This window comes from Lygodium microphyllum, chromosome 16 (assembly GCF_053477565.2).
Source record: "Lygodium microphyllum isolate KBCC chromosome 16, Lygodium_microphyllum_v1.1.10, whole genome shotgun sequence".
NCBI lineage: Eukaryota > Viridiplantae > Streptophyta > Polypodiopsida > Schizaeales > Lygodiaceae > Lygodium > Lygodium microphyllum.
Genome location: NC_141150.1, coordinates 69696223 through 69710086, shown reverse-complemented (window position 1 = coordinate 69710086; position 13864 = coordinate 69696223).

Sequence of the window (13864 nt, the reverse complement as noted above, 5' to 3'; positions counted from 1 at the left end):
AGCCAAGCAATGCAGTAGTGATGTTGATCTCAAGGGTTCCACCTCTTACTCCGATTTGCAGAGGTAGTTGACAAAAGCTCGTGCTCTTGCCCTCCCATCATCACCCTTCTTTCTTTTTTTTCCTCGTAGGGCTTTGCATCTTCTTCGACTTGTATAGGCAGTTGATGAAGCACATTCTCTCAGCTCATACTTTGATGGTCTCTCTTCATCACTCTCCTCTCCTTTTTTCTTTTCTTCTTTGAGAGAACATTGCCTGGAAGTCGAATTGTTTAGTGAAGGATGTTGTTTGGGGTTCATGGGAGGAAGATAGGGAGACCTGGGATGGTTTTAAGGGCAATGATGGTGGGAGGGGAAGTTGGAGAGGTGTATGAAATAATTAATTACATTAGTTAGACATCATTGGCTCTTAAGCGTAAAGCCTCGTAGCATAAAGGAGGCATAAAGCCTCCTAGATCCTTACATTAACCAATTAGCTTACATTAACCAATTAGATTAGTTTATTATCATTAGTTTATTACTTGGTGTAGTTGTACTATTATTAGTTAATTAGTTAGACTTATGTAAATATTAGTAGTATTAGTTGATTAGTTAGATTTATTAGTTTTTTAGTAGTATTAGTTAGACTCATTAGTAGTTTTAGTAGTTGTAGTATTATTAGTTAATTAGTTAAACTTAAATAGTATTAGTTAATTAGTACTGAAACAAAAGGAAAAGAAAATGATCTTTTGAATGTATGAAAAAAATGAGAGCGTAATGATATTTGAAATGTATTGAAATAAATGAAACTATATTTCTTTTGAACAAGCGGTATATCTTGAATGGACATGGAAATATAAATTTTTTTCCATAATTATCTAAATATGAAGAGACTTGTATCAACTTTTCAACATGTTATATAGCATACTTTTTAATTTCATTTAGTTTTTAAAGCATTGTTAATGTTTATTTATTTTAATATTTATTGATTTTATTTATTTATTTGAAGTATTATTAAGAGAAAATAAAAAATCATCATTCTCACATGTGAAATAGATAAATTAGCTTTTTCATTTTTTCAAATATGTAATTACAAAGTATAGCTTGTTTTCATGAACAAGTGTAGTGTTGTTGAATGATAAAAATGTATTGTTCTCATCAACATCAATGGACATTACACAAAAATAAAGTCACAGGGTATTCTTCAAGACTTTTAGAAAAAGGAAAATTATGGCTTGCAAAAAAAATCATTAAAATCCTTCGTTGCAACTTGGTACGACATAGACAAATTTGAATCATAGTGGGCAACAAAATGTGAAAGCATCATTGGAACACTTAAAAATGTGCGCATCTTGTGGTATAGTCAGTATGCAACATCATGTTGTCAACTTGCAAAAGAATGATGTATCTACAGAAGAAACACAAGTAACAACGGCTTTATCAAGCACTATTCTCATCCTTACATGCCAATAACACAGAGTTTAATATGATGATAATAAAATGCCGACCATGTCTTGCGAACAAAGACAAAAACAATGTGATCTCATTGTTACCAAACTACACAAAACAAATTCTTATTGCAAAGCCATTATAGCTTCAACTCTTGAGCATCATTGATATATTCATCTTCGTCTCTAAAATGACAATAACGATTACAAATGGAACCTTGGACTGTTGATCGATTCTTGACAATCTTCTAGTCTCTTGGAATGATGCATCGCTTTTGCAACCATCTACTAAAATTGACTTGACTACATCTGATACATAATCCACTGATTCAGAAGTACATGGCTATAACAAAATATCCACATCCAAGGCCAGGGCTTTGCATCCTTAGAGACAATCCATTGAAAGGATTTTAGAGCTCCATCATGAAAGCTCTTCATTCGGCCAAATGCTCCAAGCAAAATACGGGAATGAAAGAGGTTACAATTTGCTTAACATTATAGTCGAGCCAAGCCGATGACATGCATTCCAAAGAGCCGATCAACATGAGTTTGCATGCATCATATTATAGAATAATAATCGTCTCATAGAAAGAACAACGTTTAGGACAGATAGCTTGCCTGCAAGAAGCTCACCCTGCCTAAATCACCTTAGAAAATACAGTGTTTCCATTCATATTTTCACTTGGCCATGGTGCCTGTGATGGCAATATCTATCTTAGTGAATACGTCAAGATGTGGGCATCAACCGCGTTCTCTATGTACACCTTACACAAGCCTTACATCATCCCGATTTTGTATAAGCTAAAATAGGTTGTCTTGATCACAAATAACACAAGTACAACTTGCCTACCAGGGACATCAACAACTATAGGTGCGCAAACAAGAACAGTTCCAACGAGGAAGTCATCAGGCACATCCTCCACTACAATGTTCTTGCTTCAATATTGGGATCCCCATCTTGGCACTAGTGTAGCTTAAAGGACCTTATCACAATGGTCAACGTATGGAGCATGCCTCATTTCTTCCTTACGTTCACTACAGACAAGGTCACCAGTACAAGATGGGTCGAGATCAACAAGCAGAGAAAAGCGGATGAGGAAGAGGAAGAGCTACGAAGGAAGGAGGAAGAGGACCTAGCGGAAGCCACACGCCGATCCATCGAGCAACAGAGCCAAGCAGATGAACTGAGGAGCCTGAGCCCACGTAGAGAAGAGGGGCCAAGGTCTAGCACGCAGGTGCCAGAGTTTGTGCCACCTCCAGTCCCTGAGAGCAAGGGCAAGCCCCCGATATTGCAAAGGAGTTCAATCTTGAATTCTCATGAAAAGACTACCCCGTTGAGTGCACCATCCTCTTCCACACCATGTTCCACCTTTTCTTCAACCAGTACATTCTTGGTAAAGCTACTTGTATTGGGCGCATCCAACATAGTGTCATTAGGTATGAGATCCAATATAGGGGCTCCTTATATGCACATGTGATCCTATGGTTATATGAGAAAGACATTGCAAGTACGACAAACAAGATATGTGCGTACATTCCATCCACGATGATCTGTATAGTTTGATAAGAAAATTAAGAGCCCTCATTATGGCATAGCAAATTCATAGGTGCGTCATGCCTGCTACATAAGAAAAAGTAACGGCCACTGTAAATGTAAGTACAGATTTTTGTATATCTTATGTGACAATTCGGAACCAACAATATACCATGAAACTCAATGATACATCTACTACCATCTTGGAGATGAGCATCAAAATGTTGTGCCGTATCAACAATGCTACTGCTCCTCTAGGGAGCACACATGAATGTTCAACGAGTAACAAACTCTTCCATCTCTTACTACTTGCTCAAGTACGCAATGAAGGCGAAGTCGATCAGAAGAAAGTTAAACATCAAGATAAAAGATGCCAAGAGACTCGGACTATAAGACTTGGACTCAAACAAGCAAAAAGTAAAATTTGCCACAATATTATGCAAGCCAATGTTACTTGCATGTAGATCTCGATAGTCACACGAAGTGAGTCTTTTGAGTGCATTGATAGCTCCCTTGCACAAATACGATAGTAGAAGCTCACAAGGACATGGAATATCATCATGCACCTTGTAGACCTTTACTATGCCTAGCCATCAAGCTTAGAGCATGTAATATTCTATCACTACCACAGAAACTACAATATCACCAAAACCACCATTGCTTCTGATCTCGAATCCACCTTTTGTGACGCTTATGGAAATACCGTGAAGCAACATATCAGATTGGTACGATTCACCAATTTTTCCCTAGGCCATCAAACTGAAGGTTTCTTCTTTAACACATTACAACAATGAGCATGCTTTACGTCAAATAGTGAACTAATAAGCATCACGAACTCGACACAATCATACTACATTGAGTGCCAACTCGATGGTCTTGTGGCCGATGAGGAAGACCTCGAAATGTTCATCACCATGGACTACGCGCAAAGAAACTTGCTTGGAACCCACCAATTGATGAACATGATCATTCAAAAGATCCCTTTCATAAAGACAACCTAGTGACATTCATAGTACCTCCAATAGCTTTTGATTATGAAAGTAGCATTGCATCAATACGGATAAAGATGTAAGAGCTCATGAAAGAGTTTTGAATAATTCCCGACAGTACTCTAACAACAAAACAAGCTATCTACAACCACCTCATTGATGCAACATATGGTCTACACATCGTTAATGGCACACTAGGCAGTGGAAAGAGCTTCCTCATATGTTACTATAGTTACAACCTCATTGCTAGAAATAAGAGCGTACTACTGACAACAAGCACATGACCATCTACAACTATAGCAAGTGGTACCATAAATCTAGGTTTTCATTGGCACTCGTATACACAATCATTGGTCACAAATCGTAAGGAGCCACAGTCAACCAAAAAGCACTTCTACACATAAGAAGAGAATAAATTTGCATATCGTCGGCCTTCTAGACCCATCTGCCTTCGCTCTAGCACATTTCCTAACACCATGACTCAAGTAGAGAAACAACATAGCTCAACAAAAAACAAATAAATATCAAACACAACACATTCCATCACACAACAATCTTATACGCTTCTTATAGCAAGTAATAAAGCAATCTTCTAAACTTTCTTTCAAACATTGTTTGTTAATATACTTGTGTGCTTTCTTAATTTTCTTCTCCTACTAAGAGATTTATTAACATACTAATGTGCTTTCCTCATTTTCTCCTTTATAGATACACATCACATGCCAAGGCAAATATAACTTTGGATGACGTACACACAATCCAAACGATACCTAGTATGTATAAAAATACAAATATATTACTTCACCTAACTACATTGACCTATGCATGCAAAAGTTCCAGTTATAAATTCAAAACCACAAAAACACCCAATGCTAGATCGACAACCGTCCTGCAAATACACATACTCATAGGTATGTAATGACAAACTTGTAATGTCCCCATTACTTAGTTTGTACGTGATGTTGCATGTTCATACATGGAAAAAAAAAATTGCAGAATCTCTACAAGATTTACAAGAAGCAGGACGGGTTTACTAGAATTGTCTGAAATATCTGATATCATGTTTAGATGACTTAATTCTGACTTTAGATGGATCCAAATATATACTGTGACTTATTTTGAAGGGAATAAGTCATCCAAGACAAAAGATGGATAAAAATAATGTGATTTACAAAAAGCGTCATTTTTGCCTATTATTGATGGATTTTTGTAAATTTTCTCACGTTGGCTTGTTGACCAGATGCATTTCGATTGTTTTAAGTACCCGAACATCTATATTTGGAGTCCATACGATGAAGTTATGATCCAAACAAGTCGCAGGGCTGAATAAAATGAAAATCTTTGTCATCGATGATGTCATAAAAAAACGCCAAAAGGCAGACGCTCTCTCTTTACCCCTCCCCCCTCCCCCCTCCCCTCTCCCCTCTCACTACTATATAAACATGGGTAGAGCGTCACACACAGACACACAATGACCCATGCAAAAGTCTCTCTACTGCTATTGAGGCGACAAAGCTCTGCTGTAATCAGCCTCTCCCTCCCTCTCTTTCCCTCTCTCTCTCTCTCTCTCTCTCTCTCTCTCTCTCTCTCTCTTTCTCTCTCTCTCCAACCCTATGCAAAAGCACTGCCCGAACCCATCAAGCTTCTTCTATGGTTCCCATGAGACGAGGAGCGACAAGAGTAATCCTTACGGGATGAGACTTTGATTGAGAAGGGAGAGTGACAAGAGCAATGTTGACGAGGACGAGATGCTGATCGAGAAGGAGGAGACTCTATTCCACGAGAAGAAGAGACATCATTCGGGATACGCTGAAGGTCTCTCATCCTCTTCTACTATGATTTGAGAAGAGAAGACATTGAAGAACTCTATCCTATTCTATCATACCTCTATTCCATCATGGCCTCGAAGAGAAAGAATTCAAAGGTAGAAATGGCGAATGACCCTACTAACGTGGAAGCAACAGTTGGAGTTGTGAGGACAGGAGTCATTAACGGAGTCAGAGACGCGGATAACAACCCTTTACTAATCGTGATACCACATGTTTTTCTAAAAAAAAGTTATATTCAAATTCAATAGAAATAAGATAAGTCTCTTGAGAAATACTGACTTAAGGCAGCTAAGAAACTTGGTCACAAGAACTAGGAAGTTAGAGATCCGAAAAATCTAGATGCCCCTAGTTCAATTCCAAGGGAAAGATTTCATTATGTGACCCTCAAGTGTCGATTGCCACTAGAATTAAGCATCACTTGAAAGTTTCATGATTGATATAAGTCATAACTGCTTGGAGACATCAATCTTGTTTGTGATTTTCTAGATTAGATCCTGATTGAATTAAATATTGGAATAGAAAAAAATTGAGGAGCCCTATACCTCCCCCAAGGATAGGTACTGAATCCCCATACCAAGAGGGGATGTTTTTACCGCCGCGTGGAAGCACGGATCGGCTTCAATGGTGAGTGGTCTCCCAGTAGCGACCGTATTAAGTAGGAGGTGGAAAGGTGCCAGGGGGGCTCTGGTTAGTAAATTCTTTTTCATGCCTAGGAACTACTTGGTCCCCTATATGGCTTGAGTTCTACTTGGGACACCTATGAATGCTAGCTATAGGTGGATTTGATCGTGGTGGCATGCAGATGTGCTGGATGAGGCAGCATGTGAAATTGTAAATTTTCTCCTGTATGGACGGGAGAACACACATGATAGAATATAATCAATGAATTTGTTTTATTTTGATTGTTTGTATGTGAGTAAATTACGTAAACGAACAATTGTGCATAAAGGGAAATTTAATTAATGAAGTTGTTTTTATATGTTTCACGTAATTTGGTAGGTAATTAGATAACTAAGAAATTCCATAGAGGGAAGCGGGTGGATGGGTTCCCGACGAATCTAGTCCTATGGCAAGGTGGTCTCGGTTAGCCGAGAGGTTTCCCCAAAAACAAATGCTAGGAAGAAACTCTAGGAAGTGCCGATTTGATGACTTACATAGGGTTTGGTCTCAGAACTTGAATTGTAAATTATCTTAAGAGAAAGGTATGGTGGCTGTGCGAGAGCATTGCGAGGGATTCCATAAATCCTTAGTCTGCTACTGGAAAAAAGTGTTGTACTCCATGAACCAAGGGTAATGGCAGTCGCTTCTTTCGGACAAGAAGCCTCTCAAAGGACACCTCCGGATGTGAGCTAGTTGTTGATAGGTGACTGTTAGATCAATTAGGAACCTTCAGGTTGGTCCTCTGTGGGTAATGGCAGGACGCTTCCCTTGCCGGTAGACCTAGGGTTAACCAGCCGGACAAAATCCGATCATTTTGGTTAGAGTGCGAACGACTACTAAAATGTTATCCGTCAAGAGATCAAGGCGGGTACATTACAAGTGGTATGAGAGTGAAAAGAAATATATAAAAAACTTGGTATTGTAGCTTGAGATACGAGTTGTTTTTTTTCTTGGCCAAGGCAAAAATGTCGAGGTTGAAGCAAAAATATGGATCGAGTCTATGGAAGATTATTTCATTGCTGTTGGAATTACCCCAACTAATCAAGCAATGATCAGCAAGTTAAAGCTAATAGGAGAATCCCGAATTTGGTGGAAAAAAATGGTGTAAAGACCAAGGAATCTCCGAAGCGTCTGTTAGTTGGGACGTATTAAAGGATGCAATGTGAGGCCGGTATCTTTCGCCAGCATATTGCACACAAAAGATGCATGAATTGTTTGTTCTAAAGCAATTTGGAATGACACTGGAAGTCTATTACTCAAAGTTTGTAACACTTCTCAAGTATGCACCGTCTATGGACATTGCGCAGCAAGTATCCAAGTTTTTGCCACGGATGGGATGATCCCCTGAACACGCGACTTGAAGCAATGCGTCCATCCGCCCTCCAAGATGCATTGATAAGAGCAAGACCGATCTTACAGGAACTCCAGTCCAAACCAAGAAACGATTAGCCTTGGAATAATAAGTTCCAAAACAGAAATATAACTAGGGCCTATGCAAAAAGAGCCCAAGGTAAATTCCAATCTACTAATAGCAAGAAGACTAAGATGTCAGTGGTGGAGAACTTTAATGGTGGTAATAAGGATACTTTCAGGTGCTATTATTGTAACGAACATGGCCACATCCAAAGGTGATGCCCAAAACTCGGACAGAATGAACACCAAAGCAAGTTCTGTAACAACCAGAGCCGGACATCCACAGCTAGAGGAAGAGTTGCCGGCATAACCCTCAAGGAAGTAGAAGATGATAAAGGTCCCACCTTGGAAACCAGCATGGTGAGAGCGAGAATTCACACCTCTCTCAACAAGAAGAGACCAAATCGACAATTTTTAGTGATTCAAACACCATCAACCTATAACAGTAAACCCTTTTAAATTTTGATTGATTGTGGAAGCACACATTTATTCATATCACTAAGGTGTGCTAGAAAACTAGGCATAGACACAATGCATGGATATGGACTGATAGTTGAGTTAGTTGATGGAAAATAAGTTTCCTCAACACAATAGACAAGTAAGGTGGAGTTTAATATGGGTGGCAATCAAACCAACATGAAATTCAGAGTAATGAACCTAGGAACCTATGAATGCTTGTTAGGAATGGATTGGCTAATTCCCAATGATGCTCATATTCATTGTGAAAAGGGCCAAGTCACATTCTTAAATCTTATAGGACAACAAGTGACCACACAAGGAGAAGCAGGAAAATCGAAGATTCAATCAGCAAAAGCTTCTCGAATTGCTAAAGGTCTAAGAAAAGGCTCACCCGTATACCTAATCAAATTAAATAAGACTGAACATGATAAACAAGTCGAAGATGAACGTCATGGCTTAAGGAATATGCTGACGTATTCCCTGAAGAATTACCTAAACTTCCACCAAAGAGAGAAGTCGACCACGAAATCAAGCTAGTACCAGGAGTTGCACCAGTTGCAAGGCGACCATATCAAATGTCCATTTTGAAAGCCATAGAACTAAAGGAACAACTCAAACAACTCCTAGATTGGGGATACATTAGACCCAGTAACTCAACTTGGGGAGCTCTGGTGTTATTTCAGAAAAAGAAGGATGAGAATCTCCGTCTTTGCATTGATTATCGAGGGCTAAATCAAGTAATAATAAAAAATAAGTATTCGATTCCAAGGATCAACGAACTACTTGATCGACTATAGGGAGTAAAGATTTTCTCCAAGGTTGCTCTCAGATCAGGGTATTATCAGATTAGATCAAGCAAGAAGATATCCCAAAAACTACTTTTAGCACAAGGTATGGTCATTACGAGTTTATCGTAATGCCATTTGGATTAACCAACACCCCTGCTACCTTCAACAGATTAATGCAAGATATATTTAGACCTTATCTTTATGATTTCACCCTTGTATTCTTTGACGATATCTTAACATATTCCAAGGATGAAGGAAGTCATGAATCAGAACTACGGACAGTTCTTGAGACAATGCGGGCTCACAAGCTGTATATTAAGCAGAAGAAGTGTAGTTCTTCAAGAAGCGAATAGACTATTTAGGGTTTATAGTTTCAGTAGAGGGAATTTTAGTAGATCTGGCCAAGGTAAAGGATGTACAGGACTGGCCGCCTCCAACCACTATAGCGAAGTTCGTAGCTTTTTGGGTTTAACAGGATGGTGTTAGGTCTTTATCAAGAATTATGCCTTGATTGTTGCACCCCTCACCGATCTACTCAAGAAGCAGGTTGCCATTAAATGGACCCAAGTTGAATAGTCTAGCTTTGACAGGCTCAAGCTAAGTTTAGTCACAGCCCCAATCCTCAAACTATCTGATCTTAGCAAGGAATTCGAAGTGGTGACTGATGCGAGCTCTCTTGCTTTGGGATGCGTACTCATGCAGGAAGGACATCCAGGAAATTATGCTACTCATGACTTGGAATTACTTGCAATTATCCACACTCTTAAGTTATGGAGACATTATCTACTTGGGAAGAAATTCTCACTGGTAACCGACCATAAAAGTATTAAATGGATTTTCACTCAGCCAGATCTAAATATGAGGCAACATCGGTGGATTGAAGTTTTGCAAGAGTATGATTTTGAGATCAAATATAGACCGGGCAAAGAGAATCTAATTGCAGATGCTTTAAGCCGCAAATCATTTCTCAATGCACTTATCTCAAAAGAACCTCTTAGAGCTCAAACACTAACTCCAGTGATATCAATGCCTAGCAATCCTATCATCGAGCTAGCCAAGGAGAAGGTGAATAATGATCCCAAATATCAACAAATGCTGAAGGAAATTCAGAATAAAGAAGAAAATTCTAAGCTTAAGACAAAGTATCTTAACTTCTCTGTTGACGAAGGGCTTGTCTACTTCAGGACAAGATTATGTATTCCTTCAAGTCAAAATCTTAAGAAGAAGATACTATGGGAAGTTCATGATTCTCCATTTTCAGGACTTATTGGCTATGCCAAAACTCTCAGTGCAGTTAGGAAAAGCTATCATTGGGAAAAGCTCAAAAGTGACGTACTTAAATACGTAATTGAATGCTTGAGTTGCCAATGAATAAAAGCTGAATGAGTTAAGCTGCCAAGAAATCTACAACCACTCGATATTCCTTAGATGAAATGGGAATTCATTAGTATGGATTTTGTAGTTGGATTACCCTCAATTCAAGAAGGATACAACTCGATCATGCTAATTGTGGATATGTTGACTAGGTTACCCACCTTATTCCAGTCAAAACCAGCTACAAAGCCTCAGATATTGCCAAGTTATTTGTCAAAGAAATTTTTAGACTTCATGGACTACCAAAGAGAATTATCAGCGATCGTGATTCTCTATTTGCTTCACATTTTTGGAAGGGATTATTTGAAGCTCTCGGTACACAGCTTTGTTTTAGTATAACCTATCACCCTCAAACTGATGGGCAGACAGAGAATGTAAATCAGGTCATTGAAGACATACTTAGGACATATTGTTGCAAAGAACCTAGATGGTGGATATAATATCTACCTTTGGTGGAATTTGCTTACAATGTGTCCTATCATCAGAGCATTCAAATGACCCCATTTCAAGTAATGCCTAACCCCACTAAACTTCTTAGATCCTACCTTGAAGGTTGGTTGAAGCTTCTAAGAATATGCTTGAAGAGATGGACGGATAAGTCAAAACCATCAAGCAAGATATACAAGCTGCCAAGGATCAGCAGAAAGGCTATGCTGACCTAGGGAGAAAAGAGTGAATCTTCCAAGAAGGGGACAATGTTTTTATCCGTGTACGCCCAAAGAGGAGTTCTTTATCCTTAGGAAAATTCAAGAAGTTAAGCCCAAGATACTGTGGACCTTACAAAGTCATAAATGCTCTTGGACCTATTGCTAATAAGCTGCAACTTCCTGAAACCCTAAAAGTTCATGAAGCCCTATGTACCTAATCATGATCATATTCTTGATGATCAACAAGTTGTAATGCTAATCCAAGGTTTACTTGAACTTTAACTTGATAGACTCTTGGATGTAAAAGAAAGAATCCTTAGGAATAGGACCCTTGGATAATATCTCATCAAATGGAAGGATTATCCTGAAGAGGATGCCACTTGGGTCGATGAGATAACCCTTGTGAAAGAATACCTCTAGTTTCTCTCGAGATGGGGACATCTCGATTTCTCTAAGGAGGGAAGAATGTAATGTCCCCATTACTTAGTTTATACGTGGTGTTGCATGTCCACTCATGGAAAAAAAAAAACTGCAGACTCTTTACAAGATTTATAGGAAGCATGATTGGTTTACTAGAATAGACTGAAATATCTAATATCATGTTTAGATGACTTAATTCTGACTTTAGATGGATCCAAATATGTACTGTGACTTATTTTGAAGGGAATAAGTCATCCAAGACAAAAGATGGATAAAAATAATGTGATTTACAAAAATAATCATTTTTGCCTATTATTGATGGATTTTTGCAATTCTGCCCGCGCCAGCTTGTCATCTAGATGTGTTCTGATCGTTTTAAGTGCCCGAACATCTATATTTGGAGTTTATACGACGAAGTTATGACTCAAACAAGTCATAGGGCAGAAAAAAATGAAAATCTTTGTTATCGATGATGTCATAAGAAATGCCAAAAAGTAGGCGCCCTCTCTTTACCCCTACCCCCCTCCCCCCTTCCCCCTCTCACTACTATATAAACAGGGGTAGAGCATCACACACAGACACACAACGACCCATGTAGAAGTCTCTCTACTGCTATTGATGGGACGAAGCTCTACTGTAATCAGACTCTCTCTCTCTCTCTCTCTCTCTCTCTCTCTCTCTCTCTCTCTCTCTCTCTCTCTCTCTCTCTCTCTCTCTCTCTCTCTCTCTCTCCAACCCTATGCGCAAGCACTGCCCGAACCCGTCAGGCTTCTTCCATGGCTCCCACGAGACGAGGAGTGACAAGAGCAATCCTTATGGGATGAGACGTTGATCGAGAAGGGAGAGCGACAAGAGCAATCTTGACAAGGACGAGACACTGATCGAGAAGGAGGAGACTCTATTCCATGAGACAAAGAGACATCATCTGCCGGGATATGCTCAAGGTCCTCATCCTCTTGTATTTTGATTTGAGAAGAGAAGACATTGAGGAACTCTATCTTATTCTATCATACCTCTATTCCATCATGGCCCCAAAGAGAAAGAATTCAAAGGCAAAAATCGCGAATGACCCTACTAACGTGGAAGCAACAGTTGGAGTTGTGAGCACGAGAGCCACTAATGGAGTCATAGGCACAAATAACAATCCTTTACCAATCGCGATACCACAGGTTTTTCTTAAAAAAATTTATATTCAAATTCAATAGAAATAAGATAAGTCTCTTGAGAAATACTGACTTAAGACGGCCAAGAAACTTGGTTACAAGAAATGGAAAGTTAGAGATCAGAAAAATCTAGATGCCCCTAGTTAAATTCCAAGGGAAAGATTTCATTATGTGAAACTCAAGTGTCGATTGCTACTAGAATTAAGCATCACTTGAAAGTGTCATGATTGATTGAAGTCATAACTGCTTGGAGACATCAATCTTGATTGTGATTTTCTAGATTAGATCCTGATTGAATTAAATATTGGAATAGATAAAAATTGAGGAGCCCTATACCTCCCCCAAGGTTAGGTGCTGAATCCCCATACCAAAAGGGGATGTTTTTACCGCGGCGGAAGCATGGACTGGCTTCGATGGCAAGAGGTCTCCCAGGAGGGATCGTATTAAGTAGGAGGTGGAAAGGTGCCAGGGGGGCTCTAGCTAGTAAATCCTTTTTCATACCTAGGAACTACTTGGTCCCCTGTATGGCCTGAGTTCTACTTGAGACACCTATGAACGCTAGCTATAGGTGGATTTGATCTTGGTAACGTGTAGATGCACCGGATGAAACAACACGTGATGTGTAGATGCGCCAGATGAGGCAGTACATGAAATTGTAATTTTTCTCTTGTATGGGTGGGAGAACACATTATGGAATATAATCAGTGAATTTGTTTTATTCTGATTGTTTTCTCGTAGGTAAATTATGTAAAGGAAGAACTGTGATAAGGGAATTTTAATTAATGAAGTTGTTTTTATATGTTTCATGTAATGTGGTAGGTAATTAGATAACTAAGAACTTCCATAGAGGGAAGTGGGTGGATGGGTTCCCGACAAATCCAATCCTATGGTAGGGTGGTCTTGGTTAGCCGAGAGGTTTCCCCAAAAACAAACGGTAGGAGGAACTTTTGGGAAGGACCGATTCACTGACTTACATAGGGTTTGGTCTCAGAATCTGAACTGTAAATTACCTTAAAGGAAAGGTATGGCGGTTGTGCCAGAGCATTATGAGGGATCCCATAAATCCTTAGTATGCTACTTGGAAAAAGCGTTGTACTCCATGAACCAAGGGTAATGGCAGTCACTCCTTCTAGACAAAAAGCCTCTCAAAGGACACCTCCGGAT